The following is a 17,569-nucleotide window of genomic DNA, read 5'->3' as shown; positions in this document are numbered from 1 at the left end:
GTTTTCCAGAGTGGCTGTACCAGCAGTGTATGAGTGATCCAGTTTTTCTGCATCCTTGTCAGCATTTGGTATTGTCACTATTTTTTATTTTAGTCATTTTAACAGGTTTATGGTGATATCTCATTGTTGTTCTATTTTGTATTTCCCTAATGGCTATTGTTGAGAATCATTTAATGTGCTTATTTTCCATCTGTGTATCCTAGTCTGTTAAATACCTCTTCATTTGTTTTTCCTGTTTTCTTTCCCCTGCTCCCCCTATTTTCTAATTAGAGTGTTTATTTTTTACTGTTGAGTTTTCAGAGCTTGTTGTATACTCTAGATACTGGTTCTGTCTCTCTCTCTTTTAAAATTTATTTAAGCAATCTCTACACCCAATGTGGGGCTCAAACTCACAACTGGGAGATCAAGATCCGCATGCTCTACCAACTAAGCCAGCCAGGCGCCCCTGGTTCTCTTTTGGACACATGGCTTGCAAATATTTCCTCCCATTGTATATCTTGTCTTTTCATCCTCCTCACAGGTCTTTCGCAGAGCAAATGTTTCTAATTTTGATGAGATCCAATTTATCAATATTTCCTTTTATGAATCATGCTTTTGTTGTCAACTCTGAGCATTTTTTGCTTAGGTCTACATCCTGAAGGTTTCCCCTTAGTGTTTTAAAAAATTTATATTTTACATTCAAGTCCATAATCCATTTTAGGTTGAGCTGCTGCTGCTGCTTCTGCCTCTCCTTCTCCTATATGTTTATCTTTTCTTTCCTTTTCTTGCATTGTTTCCTGGCTAGAACTTCTAACACCATGTTGAATAAAAGTGACAAGAGCTGATATCTTGCCTTGTCCCTGGTCTTACAGGAAAAGCATTCAGTCTTTCACCATTAAGTATAACATTAGCTCTGGGATTTTTTTTCTCTTTTTTCTTTTTGCTATTATTTTTTTAGCAAGTTGAGAATGTTCCCTTTATTCTTATTTTTTTCTGAGTTTTTATCATGAATGGGCATGACATTTAATGAAGTGCCTTCCCTGCATTTGTTGATATAACCATGTTGATATGATCATTTTTATTTTCTAGCCTGATAATATAATGTAGATTACACAGATTGATTTTTGAATACTGAACCAGCTTTACATCCCTGGAAAAACCTCAATGGTTGTAGTGTTTGCTGTTTTTTTAAATATACTGTTGAATCCTATTTACTAATAATTTGTTAAGGATTTTTGTGCTTATGTTAATGAAGGATATAGGTATATAGTTTCCTTTTTCATTGGGTTTTGGTATTAGAGTAATATTAGTTCCATAAAATGAATTGGGAAGTGTTTCCTCCTCTTCTATTTTCTACAAGAGATTGTGTAGAATTGGCGTTAATTCCTTTTTATTAAAAAATTTTTTAATGTTTAATTATTTTTGAGAGAGAGAGACAGAGCACCAGTGGGGGAGGGGCAGAGAGAGAAGGAGACACAGAATTCGAAGCAGGCTCCAGGTTCTGAGCACAGAGCCAGAGGCGGGGCTCAAACCCAGGACTGGGAGGTCAATGACCTGAGCCAAAGTTGGCCACCTAACTGACTGAGCCATCCAGGCACCCTTATGTTAATTCTTCTTTAAATGTTTGGTAGTGTTCTCCACTGAAACCATCTGGGCTCAGAAATTTCCCTTTTGGGAGTTTAAATTTCAAATTCCAAATTCAACACCTTAATAGTTACATAGGGCTATTCAAGTTATCTGTTTAATATTAGGTGAGTTGTAGTAGCTTCCTTTTTTGAGGAACTGGTCCATTTTGTCTAAATTCTCAAATTTATGCTTGTAGAGTTGTTTGTAGTATTCCCTTATTATCCTTTTGATGTGCACAGGGTCTGTATGATATTACCTGTTTTGTCACTGATATTGGTAACTCCTAATTTCTCTTTTTTTCTTTGTCAGTCTTGGCTAGAGTTTGATCAATTTATTGATCTTTCAAAGAATCTGTTGTTTCATTGATTTTTCTTATTGTTTTTCTGTTTTCAATTTCATTGAATTATGCTTTTATTTTTATCATTTCTTTTCTTCTGCTTGCTTTGGGTTTGCTCTTTTTCTAGGTTCTTGAGGTACAAGCCTTAGATTATTGATCTTATTCAGATTATTGATTTCCTTTTTTTAAAGTTTAATGTTTGTTTATTTTTGATAGAGTGTGTGAGCAGGGTAGGGGCAGAGAGAGAGAGGGAGATGGAGTATCTGAAGTGGGATCTGCACTAACAGCAGAGAGCCCAATGTAGGGCTCAAAGTTACCAACTGTGAGATCATGACCTGAGCCGAAGTCAGAGGTTTAACTGACTGAGCCACCCAGGTGCCCCGATACTTTTCCTTCTTTTAAATGTATGCATTTAATGCTGTAAATTTCCCTCTAAGTACTGCTTTACCCATGTTCCATAAGCTTAAATATATTGCATTTTAACTTTTATTCAATTCAATGTATCTTTTATTCTCATGAAACTTACTCTTTGACCCATGGATTATTTTTAAATGATTGCTTATTTTCTAAGTGTTTGGAGATTTTCCTGTCATCTTTCTGTTACTGATTTCTAGTTTAATTTTATTGTGGTCAGAGAACATACTTTGTATGATTTTAATTCTTTTAAATTTATCGAGATTTGTTTTATGGCCCCAGATATATCAATCTTGATATATGTTCCCTGGGCACTTGAAGAGAATGTGTTTTATGATGTTGTTAGGTGGAGTGTTTTATAAATATGAATTAGACCCTATTGGTTGATGGTATTGCTAAGTTCTGTATCCTTGCTGATTTCCTATTTAATCGTTCTGTTACTTTTTGATAGAGTTATGTTGAAGTCTCCAATTGTGGATTTTATCAGTTTTTGCTTTGCATATTTTGCAGCTTTGACAGTTGTTTTGTGCATAATTGCTTATGATTGTTATGTCTTCTTGGTAGGTTGACCCTTTTATCATTATAAAATGTCCCAGCTTGTCTCTGATAATTTTCTCTACTCTATAGTTTATTTTATCTGATCATAGTATACTCACTCATGTTTCCTTTTGATTAGTGATTGAATAATATATTTTTCCATCCTTTTACTTTTAACTTGCCTACATATGAACTGAACTGAGTTTTTTTAGATATCATGTCTTTGGTTCACTTAAAAAAATCCACTCTACCAATTTTTGCCTTTAATTGGTGATTTTAGACCATTTACATTTAATATAGTTATAGCTATGTATATTAATCTACTTGGGTTGCCATAACAAAATACCCTAGACTGGGTGGTTTAAACAACAGAAACCTATTTTCTTATATTTCTGGAAGCTGGAAGTCTGAGATTGGAGTACGAGCATGATTGGTGAGAGATCTGTCTCTAGCTTGCAGATGGCTGCCTTCTGGTTGTATCTCATATGGAGGATGGAGGGTAGGAGACAGAATAAGAACAAGCTGTCTGGTGTTTCTTCTTATAAGGACACTAATCCTATCAGATCAGGGCCCTATCCTTACAACCTCCTTTATCTTTAATTACTTCCATAAAGGCCCTATCTCCAAATACATTAGGGGTCAGGGCTTCAATATATGAATTTAGGGACACAATTCAATTCATAGTATTATGCTAGAGCTTAATTCTGCCATTTAAGTTTTTGCTTTCTATTCTCTCTGTTTCTCATTTTTCTGTTTACTTTTTCTGCTTTTCTGTGGCTTACTTGAATATTTTTTATAATTCTATTCATTTATAGTGGTTTTGGGGGACACCTGGATGGCTCAGTCGGTTGAGCATCTGACTTCAGCTCAGGACATGATCTCATGCTTCATGGGTTCAAGCTCCGTGTTGGGCTGTGTGCTGACAGCTCAGAGCCTAGAGCCTGCTTTGGATTCTGTGTTTCCCTCTCTGTCCCTCCCCCTGCTTGTTCTCTCTCTTTCTCTCTCTCTCTCTCTCTCTCAAAAATAAACATTAAAAAATTTATCCATAGTGGTTTGGAGTGTATCTCTTTGTATAGCCTTTTTCAGTGACTGTTGTAGGTATTACATTATACATACATAACTGTCATGGTCTACTGGTGTCATCATTTACCAGTTTGAGTGGGGTATAGAAACCTTATCTCTCTTTATGTCCCTTTCCCTTCCCTTATATGTAATATAATTGCCTTAAATATTTCCTCTACACCCATTTACAACCACATTAGTGTTATAATTTTTGCTTCAACCACCTAGTGTAAATTAGAAAATGCAAGAGAAAAAGAATTTATTGTAGTTACTCATATTTTTTGCTGATCTTGTTCTTCTTTCTCAATGTTTCAAGGTTCCTGTTTTATAATTTCCATTCTGTTTAGAGAACTTCTTTTAGTTATTATCATTATTGCTGGGCAGGTGTGAGAGTTCTCCCACATCCCATTCCACTAGCATCTTGGGGAGAAGCCCTCATTACTGGTCTGACAAAATGAAATTCTTGGTGTCCTAATTGGTCTTTTTGGACACCAGTGCAGGGTGATAGTGCAGTGTCATGTTACATTCTTAGGAGGGGAGAAGTCTAGGTGTCCTATTCTATCTTTCTGGTGTGAGTAGGAATGGGGCCGCAGTTATTTCTATGGTGTTTGCAAATCAGAGCCAGTATTTTCTAAAAGTTTTTGGTCTTGACAGGCTGCCCCTGTCCTGATCTTTTGGCTAGTGATACCAGATTTTTGGCTAGCGATAATCAGACTGTTGACTAGTGATATCAGCCTTTGGGCTAGTGACATCAGCCTTTTGGGGCTTGTTTGTTTGTGTTAGTTGGCGTTTCTAAGTTGTCAGTTTCTTCAGCTCCAAGTTTGGGATGTATCAGGCGAAAAGAAAGCCCAGGGAACCCACCATTGTGTTGTTCCTCAGGTCCTGGTGTCCCACATGGTCTGCCTTCTTATCTCTACCTTTCAGAGTCTTTTTATGTTTGCTTTATGTATAATGTCCAGGGTTTTTAGTTGTACTTAGTGGGAGGAATAGGGAGAAGTAGAAGTACCCCATCTTCCCAGAAGAAGTCCTTGCTGTAAGTTTTTACATGCAACCTTTGCTAAATTAAATAGGTTTCCTTTTATTCCTAGTTTTGTAAGAGTTTATTTTATAAAAAAATCACAAATGGACATTGAAACTCAAAAAATCATTTCCATCATTGATTTATTTCATTATATATATTTTCCCTCTAAATATCCTAATATAGGGGATTATGTTGAGAGATTTTTTTTTATGCAAAACATCTTTGTACTCCTATGATAAACTTTTTTGGATTATCCTATAGTTACATATTTACTGTTTGTTTTATTTAGTTAATATTTTACTTAGGGTGTTGTGTTTGCTTTTATAAGCATGGACATAGAACTTGCTTTTCTTATATTTCCTTATTTATTTTTATAATAAAAAGTCTTTAATACAATGAATTGGGCAGCTCTTCTGGAACAGTGCACATATGTATCTTTTCAAGGGCCACTTTTATTTTCCTTAATTTGCCTTTAGTTTTCTGTTTGTTGATCTTTATTCTCATCTTTATTATTTTCTTCCTCTTTTTGGGGGGTTTATTCTGTTCTGCTTTACTTAATTTTTTTTTTATTTTTAAAAATTTTTTTTTAACGTTTATTTATTTTTGAGACAGAGAGAGACAGAGCATGAATGGGGGAGGGTCAGAGAGAGGGAGACATAGAATCTGAAACAGGCTTCAGGTTCTGAGCTGTCAGCACAGAGCCCGACGCGGGGCTCGAACTCACGGACCGCGAGATCATGACCTGAGTCGAAGTCAGCCACTTAACCGACTGAGCCACCCAGGCGCCCCATTTACTTAATTTTTGAGTTCATTTTATTTATGTATTTATTTTTGGTTTTCTAATAAGTATATTTATAGGTAAAAAATGTTCCTTTAATCATATCTAACGAGTTTTGATAGGTAGTGTTTTAATTTCTAGTCAGTTCTAATTATTTACATTCTTTATAATTTTGATTTTAAGTCAAATGTTATTTATGAAAATGTAAACTTTTTTATTCTGCAATAATTTCAAATTTATAGAAAAATTATGAGCAGTAAAAAAAGTTCTTATGACACTGTCCAGATTAATCACTTTTAACATTTTGCTATATTTGCTTTCTTTTTCTCTCTGTTTCTGTCTCTCTAATGTCTTTTTCTAATCATTTCAGACGAAGTTGCAGACATCATACCTCTTTCCTATTAAATATTTTGGTGCATTTTTAAGAACAAGGACATTCTTTTATATAAATACAGGAGAGTGATAATACTCAGGAGATTAAACTTTGATATAATACTATTATCTCACCCACAATATACAATCAAATTTCACAATCTAATTTTCTCAGTAAAGATCCTTATAGTCTCCCCACTCCCTTTATCCTTTGCCCTGTGATCCAGAATACTCATTTCAGTAAATTGTCTTGTTTATTTAGTCATTTGTAATCTGGAAGAGTTCTTTATTTTCCTATATGTTGAGGCTTGATTAATAAACAAGCTTAAATAATTTTATTTGTTCTGCTCTTTAAGATCTTTGTTTATTTTTCTGTATACCAGTTTTTGATAAGGGTTTGTTAAAATCACCAACTGCGATTAAAATCAACTTATACCTATAGTTCTTTCAGTTATCGCTTTATAAATTGTGAGGCTATGTTATTCATTTTATATATATTTGTGATTACTATTTCTTCTTGTCCTATTTTCTTTTTAATTATTAAAAATCTTTTTTTTTTGTCCTTTAGCAAAGCACTTTTTTTTTAAACCTTAAAATCTATTTTGTTGTGTACTGAGATTGTTGCCCAACTTTTTTGGGGTCATATTTGCCACCTGGTAAATCTCTTTCTTCCTTTTAATTTCAGCCTTTATGTATTTTCCTGCTTTATTTGTGTTTATTGTAAATAACACATGGTTTCATCTTTTTATTTCCTTTATTATCCATGCTTCTGTCTTTTAATTGGTAACTGCTAATATATTGAGATTTATTTTTGCAACTCATTTCTTATTTTATGTTTAATGTACATTGTTTCTTTCTTTTTTTCACTTTCCATTTGATAGACTGATTTTTTTTTTCTGCTGGATTAAAGGTTATATTTACTGATTCTGTTCTTATGAGGGTTGGCTTTAATTAATTAACTAATTAATTTATTTATTTTTACATTTACTTATTTTTGAGAGACAGAGAGAGACAGAGCACAAGTTGGGGAGGGGCAGAGAGAGAATGAGGCACAGAATCTGAAGCAGGCTACAGGCTCTGAGCTGTCAGCACAGAGCCTGACGCAGGGCTCGAACTCACAAACAGTGAGATCATGACCTGAGCCAAAGTCAGACACCCAACCTGCTGAGCCACCCAGGTGCCCCAGGGTTGGCTTGATTTTAGAACATACACTCATGTTTACTTACCTTTGCGAATTTATTAAATACCTTAATATTTATATCTTGACCCCAAATTCTTTAGCAGACTGGATGTCCTTCCGATTTTTTAAAATGCATTTATTTACATTTTTTTCATCCAACTTTACGGAGGTATGGTTGACAAATAAAGATCACATATATTTAAGTTACACTGTGTAACTTTTGAAGTTTTTATTTATTTATTTTGACAGAGAGACAGACAGAGAGAGAGAGAGAGAGAGAGAGAGAGAGAGTGGGGGAGGAGCAGATAGGGAGAGAGAGAATCTCAAGCAGGCTCCGTGCTGTCAGCACAAAGCCCTGATGCAGGGCTCGATCCCATGAACCATGAGATCATGACCTGAGCCAAAATCTAGAGTTGGATGCTTAACTGATAGAGCCACCTAGACGCCCCACACAGTGTAACTTTTAAAAAGCTGCAGTGATTTAATATACGTATACATTGTAAAATAATTATTACAATCAAGTTGGTTAACACATCCATTACCTGTCCTTGATGTTTTCCTTCTCTCACCCAAATGCCAGTCCCCCCACCAAATGAAGATTTTAAAATCTGGACACACACACATACACACACCCTTTTTCTTAGTATGGTCCTGGAACTCTTGTCAAATCACCTCTATTCCCATATTCTTTGTTGCAACCTCCTTAATTTGAGTCTCTTCTTATTTGAGTACTTCTTCCAAGAGTGTTTTTAATATAGGTCTTTGGGTTCTAAGGCTTTGGATGCATAAAAATATATTTATTATGCCACCTTATTTGAATAGCAATTTAGATGTATATAAAGTTCTAAGTTAAAGCTTATATTTCTTCACTAAAATGTTGTCTTCCTGCATCTATTGATGCTATTGAAAAGTGTGATGTCAATCTGATTCTTATTCTGTTGTAGGTGATCTGTCCTTTCTTTCTGTGAACTTTTAGCAGATTTCTCTGTCCCATTATAGTGATCCTAGGTGTGGAATTTTTCTTATTGCTCCTATTTGGTATACTTTGAGCCCTTTGTTCCAAGGCCTTTCATCTTTCTGTAATATTGTTAAATTCATTAGTCACTATTTCCTCAAATATTTATTCTTCTCTTTTGCTTTCTCACTGCAAGACCTTTTATTAACCAGATGTCAAGACTTTTATTTCTACCCCCCATTTTGCTGGACTCTCTTTTATGTTTTCAAGGCCTTTATTCTTTCCTGCCCTGTTCAGGGAGCCTTTTCTGTCTTGGCTTCCACCTCACCATTTCTGCTTCAGCTCTATCCATCTGCTACTTGTTACACCCAGAGTATTTGCAACATAAACTGTTATCATTTAAACCTCTAATATTATCTCTTTATTTTTATGAATTACCAGTTTTGCTTTAGATTGTTGATATCTTTGGGGTGCCTGGGTGGCTCAGTCAGTTGAGTGTCCGGCTTCGGCTCAGGTCATTATCTCACAGTTTGTGGGTTCGAGCCCCGCGCTGGGCTCTGTGCTGACAGTTTAGAGCCTGGAGCCTGCTTCGAATTCTGTGTCTCCCTCTGTCTCTGCTCCTCCCCACTCATGCTCTCTCTCTCTCTCTCTCCTTCAAAAATAAATAAAAACATTAAAAAAAATTTTAGATTGCTGATATCTTTTACTATATTGTTAAGTGTATTTACCATCTTATTTTAAGTTCTTGTTTCATCTCTTTCTGAATTCTGCAGTAGATAGTATATGGTGTTTGATTTGGTATCTCTGTTTTGCAGCGGTTTTAGTCCTTAGCTGTCTAATTCTGTGGGTCTGTGAGCTCATGTCTCTACAGAGGTAACAGCTGGTTTGGAGGGGTGGTATGTAGTGGGAAAAGGGTGAAGGTCTGTGTCCTTCCAGGTCCAGCCCTGGGGGAGAACTCAGAAGCACTGTGGATCTCTCTAGTTGCAGCCACTCTGTCAGTCAAGTCTAAGGAATAGCACAACTGGGAGCAGGCAGGCTCTCTGACAGCTGGGGTAGTGGTGGCAGGTAATGGAGAAGTGAAGACCCCAGCCTATCACCTAGCTTCTTCAGTTACTTGACTTAGCAAGGAACAAGTGCTGCTCTGATTTCTGTTTATGTGTGAAGGGGAGGCAGTGATGTTCCAAGGTGTATGTGGAGATAAGAGTCTAATCTGAAAGGTCTTCCTGCAGCGTGTCTTCCCACTGCTGCTTCCATCCCTGGATATAGCCCTCCCCACTCTGTACACACACAGGTGAGTCTCCATTATTTTCATACAGGGGCATCTTACTCTGCTCCAGGATTTCTCATGTTCACATCTGTTGGGAAGACAGGAGAGCCAGAAGATGGTCTACCTAATGGATAAGAGATCAGTCCGGCCACATGGATCGGGCCAGGAGGAGATGAGGCTCATTACTGAGCAATGGTTTATCAAGTAAATATTACGAAATGCCCGGGTGGCACATGAAGGAGCAGCGATTGGTGCTGGAGTACCAAGACCACAGTCTCTACCCAGTTCTAAGGGATCTGGACCATCTCACAGCTAGCAATGTGATCATCTCTGAGGGAAGAACATAGACTGTTTCACACTTCTGATCACAGTTGGCAATAAGAGCTGGCGAGGGTAACAGACTGGTAAATGAGTTCTTAGATTTGTTTTTTGATCAATTCTCATGGCTGGTGACAAGGTAGAATAATCTTGTCTAGGACATTTACCTCAAAGTTGTGTTTCAGATGACCAGCTTAGAGTCTTCTGGGGTGCTTGATGAAAATGCACATTTCTGGACCCCCCTGACCTGCTGATTCAGAATCCCTGGGGTGAAACTGAGAATTTGCATCTAGGCTACGTCCTAGAAATTCCTATGTACACTGAGGTTTAAGAAGCATGAGTAAGCTGGTTAGGTTAATTATGAGTTATTCTTATCAGTGAAAAATCACACCAAATATGAATTAACTGGGGCAACTGGACATTCTTTGGTTTGAGGCTGCTGGCATGGCTTTATCTAATCCTTCCTATTGCCCTACTTATAATATTACTTCTACAATTACTATTGAAGTTTTTCATTAAGTCTTCTTCCTGCTGGTCCAAAGGAAAACATTTTTGTTTCACTTAAGCTGTCCTTAGCTTTAATGAAAATGCTTCCAAAGTGTGTTCAAAGAGTGGCCCCCAGGTTGATGGTTTGAAGAACAGAATTGTATGTCAGTGGTGGTCAATAAATATTAGCATTTACACGTACAATGTGCCTTGGAAAAGATAAGAGAAGTAAGATACCATCACTCCCTGGAAGAACATACACTTCAATTATGTAGACAAGATAAAACACACATTTGAGCTATGGTGCTCAATTTTTTTTAAAAAAAAGCACAAAGCACTTGCTATGGTCTAAATGTTTGTGTCTTCCCAAATTCACATGTTGAAATCTTTTTGCCTAATGTGATTGTATTAAGCTGGGGTAGGGGTGGGGGCTTTAGGAGGTGGTTAGGTCCTGAGGATGCAGCCTTCCTGAATGGGATTAGTGTTCTTATAAAAGAAACCTTCCCAGAACTCTCTTGACCCTTCCTCCATTTCTGGGCACAGTGAGAAGGCACTGGCTATGAATCAGGAAGAGGGCTTTCACCAGAATGAAACCACGTTGGTACCCTGATCTTGAACTTCTCAGTCTCCAGAACTATGGGAAATAAACTTGTTTATAGGCCGCCCAGTCTCTGGTATTTTGTTATAGCAGCCCAAATGGATAAGACAGCTCTCTCAATAAAAAATATTTGAGAAGCTATGTGCATATGTTTATTTATAAATTATCATAAATTATTCACATGTACTAATAATATGACTTGATTATATGTACCATAACATAGACAAATAGAAAGTTTAAAGGTTGCCAAATGTATGTAAATAGAAATCCTAGTATTTCCTTCCCATAATCCTAAGGATCTTGTGTACATTCACTGTAGGGTACACAGTCTATTTTGGAAACCAGTGTTTTAGAGAACAATTTGTGCCTGTATACCATCAAGCACTAGGTTTTATATTATAGACAAAAAGTCCTTTAGAGAGAAGAGCAAACCTAGATTACCAGAACTGGTGAATAAGTTGAATAAAATTCACAAAACAAAATATATTCAATAAATGGATGAAATAATAGGAAAAATTTGCTTTGGGTACGTGCTATTAAAACATGGAGAACATAAAACAAAAATGAATATACGGAGGGGAAAGAAACACAAGGCAGAAATTAAAACACTACCTCTTCTGGTAAAATGTTTTCCTGCCCACAGGTGGGTCTTTGCTGACATCTATGGGCTATAATTTGCCACTGGCTTTATTTAAGGATTTTGCTATGCAAGTTTTAAAATTTAGATCTTTGTACGTTCATTTCTCTTTGTCAGTAACTCAATATTGAAAAAATTTCTCTTTACATGTTAATGGATTAGCTGTGTTCCTGAAAGTCTTGAATCACTTAAATAATATGTATTCAACCATAAGCTTTGTGGGAGACTGCATCTGTCTTGTTCACTCTTGTATCTCTGGCACTTAACATCAGATTCATGGTGGTTATTCAAAAATGTCTTTTTTAAAATAAAGATTTAAAAATGCTTTTCATTTATTTTGAGGCAGGGGGCGGGTAGGGAGAAGGAAAGAGTGAATACCAAGTGGGCTCCACACTCTCAGCACAGAGCCAGACATGGGGCTTGATCTCATGAACCGTGAAATCATGACCTGAGCCAAAATCAAGAGTCGGATGCTTAACCGACTGAGCCACTCAGGTGCCCCTGACTCTCTTACATTCTTACCTCTCCCTCAACCCCTTCATTTTATTAATACTTAGTGTAAATTCTACCTCCTAGACAACCTTAAGTATATTTTCTCATCTTCATTACTATTTTTAATGCCTTCATTTAGAACTTAGATAATTTTGTTTTATAATAAATGTCAAATCTCTAACACAGTATACAAAACATTTCTTCATCTTGCCCACCTCTCCTGTGTCTGCCTGTTTAGCCTTTCTTCTCCAGTCAGTTAATCTGATTATAGATATAGATCTTTATGAAAACATGCTGATTCATGACTCCCTGCCTTTACTTTCTTGTGGTTTCCTTTGCCCGGAATGTCCCCCTTCTACTGCTTACTTGGAAAATTCCAAGGTACACCTATCAAAATTCCATTCAGATGTCTCTTTCTCCAGGAAAATTTCTTGACCTGCCTTATACCAGTAAGAGTTAATCGCTTTATTTTTCTGGGTTACTTTGTATTTTTTCCTATTGCTATACTTATCCTGCTGTAATGTGTTGACTTTCTGTAGAATTCTTGTTACAGAATTATCTATTGGTTTGATGATATTTACCTATATTGAACAATCCCACAAGAAACAGGCTTGTGAAACCCCCTATTGGGCTTCCTAAAACAGTATCATTCAGAGGATCACTTTTTAAAATTGGAACTTTTAAAGTAGGAACTTGAGAAATAGATTTCTGGTCTCTATCAGTTAGTCTTTGGGTTTTATATGATAGCCACTATTAACACTGTTTTGAGTTGGTTGCTAGAAAATTTTGAGCCAAAATTGCTGCCCACCCCTGAGTTTTGCCATCTAAATTAGCTTCATTTTAGACTCTTGTGAGGTGTCTTGCTTCATGCGAACTGATGTCTGGCAAAGAACATTTTCCCATAATGATAGAGAACTGGGAAGCAGTATGGGAACCACTAATGTGCAGAAATCACAGTCCACCTGTTACTTTCTGGAGGATACATAGGTGGGTGATGCTTGGTGCTTGAGAGGCTTGGGGAAGCCATATGATTGCATTTTCTCTTCTAATATATGCATTATTTTCCCCTTGGAAAGGGGTTGTTGGATAACTTTCAACTTTCTTAAGAACTAATTATTTCTTCCACTATTTGATAGGAGATTTTCCCCCTTCCTGTGTAAAAACATGGGTTAATTGTGAAGTGGAAAGTGAGGTATCCAACAGGATCTAGAACCTCAAATCCCAGCTGTTTCGGTGGAGAAGCTGCACATTTCTTTTTCTTTTTCCTTTGTTTAAAATTAGATCTGATTAAAAAAATTTGTTTTTAAATGTTTATTTTTGAGAGACAGAGAGAGACAGAGTGTGAGTGGGGGAGGGGCAGAGAGAGAAAGAGAGACAGAATCTGAAGAGGCTCCAGGCTCTGAGCTGTCAGCACAGAGCCCCACACGGGGCTTGAACTCACATGCCGCGAGATCATGACCTGAGCCGAAGTCGGACGCTTAACTGATTGAGCCACCCAGGCGCCCCTATCTGATTTTTTAATACAACCAAATGAGAATAGGAAAAGCACCATAGGGTTAATCAGAATTAATGTCTATGGTCTGGTAAAGAATGAAACATAAACACGGAAAAATTTAAGGCTGCTGGGAAAAAAAAAAGGAAGGAACACTTTATTTCTGGGTTGGTTTACTATATTTCCATTGGGTCTGCAATTCATGAAGGTGCAGCATGGATTATTTTTGTACAACCCAGGTAATATAATGCAATTCTTTTGACTTTCCTCAAATCCTCTCCTTAATATTTATGATTTTCTGCATTTGAGGCCCCACACTGGGTTATAAAATTGGAATGTAACTGTTAATTTTACTTTGATGTGTTTTTTGACATGCATTCTATTATCCACATGATATTGCTCATTTCTTGCTCCTTCAGCTTTGTGTATGCGTGAAGCACGCTGTGGTGGGATTGCCTGTTGAATGTCAGCATGTTCATTTCTATCTCACACTCATAAAACACATCCTCCAAAGTCTTTCCTCTGCTGCCATCACCCACAGCCTCAAACAAAGGCTGGTCCGCTATAGTGGTCCGCTACTCGTCTCACCTGATAGAAGTCTTCTGCTTGAGCCCGCAGGCACCACCCCTCAAGACAGAGCTTGCCATAGGTTGGGTAAAGGGTCTCCTGGTCACCTTTGCTTGGTTCAGTGCCAAAGGAGTTAAAAGTGATGATAGAAGCACCTCTGGCAGCCTCAAACTCAAGAATGGGACACGTAATTTCTACTGTGACCTCACCATGATTCTTACAGAATTTATAGGATGCCTCAGGGTGAGACTTGTACGGTTTAATGTGCAGTAATTCAACACTCAGTTCAACTAGGTTATTTTCAGACATACAATCTTGAAAGAATGGAGCTAATGGTGTTTCAACCAGAGCAGCATTAAAGAGATCGGTGTCGGGGCGCCTGGGTGGCTCAGTTGGTTGAGCATCTGACTTCAGCTCAGGTCATGATCTCGCAGTTTGTGGATTCAAGCCCCGCGTCAGGCTCTGTGCTGACAGTTCAGAGCCTGGAGCCTGCTTCCGAGTCTGTGTCTCCATCTCTCTCTGCCTCTCCCCTGCTCATTCTCTGCCTATCTCTCTGTCAAAAATAAATAAACTTAAAAAAAAAATTAAAAAAAAAAAAAGATCAGTGTCTCTGAAATGTTGACCACTTCCATTTCTGTGAAACAGCCCAATAGGTGGCACTTCACCAGAATTTCTTTCATAGGTCTTTCTTTCTTCTTTCTTTCTTTCTTTCTTTCTTTCTTTCTTTCTTTCTTTTTTGCAATGCACCGTTCATCAGTAGAATCATATTGTTTTTCATATAACTGCATGTCATATACGTGGAAAAATGTGCTCAGGAGTTCCAGGGAATGATTACAGAAATATTCAAATTCTCTGCATTCATCTCAGTGTCTATTCTGGAAACAGAAACAGTAAGAGGATTTGTTAGATTAGCCAAGAAGTTGCCATAATCAGTGGCCTGGAGACGAATTTTCACATCTTCCAGGGTCTCACACTGGACCAGGTTGATGTAGCCCTGCTGGGTCAGGAGGCTGACTTTGCACCCTCGCACCAGGCCTTCCAGGTAGCCAGGGTCCATGTTAAAGTATGGCTTGGCACCCTCAAGCATGGGGAAGGAGATCACAGGCAATCTGGGCTGAAACAGCCCTGGTTCTTGGTCAGCTCCTGGAGATTTGCCCTAGACTGGAAAAAAAAATGCTAGTAGTTATGAGGAGTTATCAGGAAGAAATCTATCAGCTGATAGGGTTTTCATAGCTGGTTTCCTCTGGTTTCAGTGCCTTTCAACACAGCACACTCAGCCTTATTTATTTATTTATTTTTTTCAGCCTTATTTTTTACAGCAACAGTGAATCAGCTAGATAATCCGAGTAAACCCAGGAAACAAACCAAGACTGGGAGAAGGAGAGTAGGCTGCACATTTCTTGATTTAAAAACAGGGCCCTGGAAAGTAGACCAGGTATACAGTTTCAATTGCTGAACACACAGTTGAATTTGTATGTCTTTGGAGTAGGGAATTTAAAGGCCTGGAGTCTGCTGCTTGTTTCTTGAGAATTGGTGTGGCTACACTGTGGATATCAAGGAAAGGAGCCTCCTTTGGAAGGTGCCCTTAACTTAGGATGAGGTCCTCATCTGGAGGATATTAAAAAATAAAAGCCATTGTCTATCATGGTCAATGGAGCTCCTGTTTTTATTGATTACAAGAGATTATTATTGGGGCACCTGGGTTGGCTCAGGGGGTTAAGCATTCAGCTTCGGCTCAGGTCATGATCTCATGGTTTGTGTGATCAAGCTCTATGTCCGGCTCCGTGCTGACATGACAGCTCAGAGCCTGGAGCCTGCTTCGGATTCTGTGTCTCCCTCTCTCTCTGCCCCTCCCCCTGCTCTCATTCTGTCTGTCTCTGTCTCAGAAATGAACATTAAAAAAAATAAAAAAAAAGAGATTATTATTAACTCACATGAATCCAAGACTGGAGTCTCAAATACATAGGGGGAAAAAGTTATTAACCAAGATTCCTAGTGCTTTAAATGTTCATAACATTTAAGAAAAATTCCATGCTGGGATAAGGTCAAAGTACAGGATCTATGAACCTGAGTTCCACTGTCACCCTGTTTTCAAGAGACTGAGGAGAAAAATTCCAATCTGTAAGTTACACAATTAGGTTAAGTACGTTAAAGAAATTAGCCTTCAGAAATCTTTTAATGATTTTTTACTTGGCAAAGTTGCCTTGCAAATTAAAAAAGTAGGGGTGTTTGGCTGGCTCAGTCGGTTAAGCGTCTGTTAACCTCTTGTTAGCCTCTAGTCAGTTAAACTCTTGGTTTCAGCTCAGGTCATGATACCACAGTTAGTATGTTCGAGCCCCTCATTCGGCTCTGTACTGACAGCACAGAGCTTGCTTGGGATTCTCTGTCTCCTTCTCTTTCTGTCCCTCCCCTGCTCTCTCTCTCTCTCAAAATAAACAAACTTAAAAAAAGCATATACTTATTATAAAACTTTAGTTCAAAAGTAAATATTATACTTCAATAAGTGTAAGATAGAAAAGTACAAATCACATAAAAATAACTAAGTTATAATGAATGCTTAAGCAGTGGTCTTGTTTTTTTTTTTTTAATATAAATACTTTTTGTTCCTAAAAAGGTTTTGTATGAAAAATGGGAAATATAATTCGGGTTTAATATCTTCAGTGTCTTTAGTAAGTTATAAAATACAAATCAGATATGCAACTTGACCATAGACCAATGATTAGTGATCATAAAAAGACACTAAAAATCTTTCTGCACTAAAAATTTAACCTAGTACTTATAGGCTTATGCAGTAAATTAAAAAGAATTTAATTTTAACCTAAGTTTATTTAATATTCTTGAGCTGGGTTAATTAAATAAGTTAAATAAGTTAAATTGTTTTGTGCATTTTGAGTTTAAATTAAGTAGAATCTGTAGTTTTACATTAGGTTTCACTCTTTGTATTGTACATTCTATGGGTTTTGACAAATGTATAATTATATGTATCCACCATTTCAATATCATTCAGAATAGCTTCACTGCCCTAAAAATACCCTCAGCTCCATCAATTCATCTTTCCTGTGAACTCCTGGTGATCACTGATCTTTTTACTGTCTCCATAGTTGTGCCTTTTTCAGAATGTCATATAGTTGGGATCACAGTATGTAGCCTTTACAGATGACTTCTTTCATTTAGCAATATGCACCTAAGGTTCCCCATGTGTTTTTGTGGCTTGATAGCTCATTTACAAAAATCGCTTAATAATATTCCATTGTATGAATGTATCAATTTGTTTATCCATTTACCCATTGTAAGGTATCTTGTTACTTACAAGTTTTGGCAGCCCTCATCTTTTATTTTTTAGTTTTTAAAAATGTTTTTTATTATTTATTTTTGAGAGAGAGAGAGACAGACAGAGAGAGAGAGAGAGAGAGTGCGCATGAGTGGAGGGGGGCAGAGAGAGATGGAGACA

At 37.2% G+C, this 17,569-nt stretch overlaps 1 pseudogene; it reads right to left on the bottom strand.

Moving 5' to 3' along the window:
- Window positions 1–13,873: 13,873 nt before the first annotated feature.
- LOC112862457 (V-type proton ATPase subunit d 2-like) lies at window positions 13,874–15,954 on the bottom strand (annotated as a pseudogene).
- Window positions 15,955–17,569: the final 1,615 nt, after the last annotated feature.

Source organism: Puma concolor, chromosome B2 (genome assembly GCF_028749965.1).
Source record: "Puma concolor isolate L17-30 chromosome B2, mPumCon1.1.hap2, whole genome shotgun sequence".
Lineage (NCBI taxonomy): Eukaryota > Metazoa > Chordata > Mammalia > Carnivora > Felidae > Puma > Puma concolor.
The sequence above is the reverse complement of the archived record's forward strand: the minus strand, read 5'-3'. Positions and strand labels throughout refer to the sequence as shown.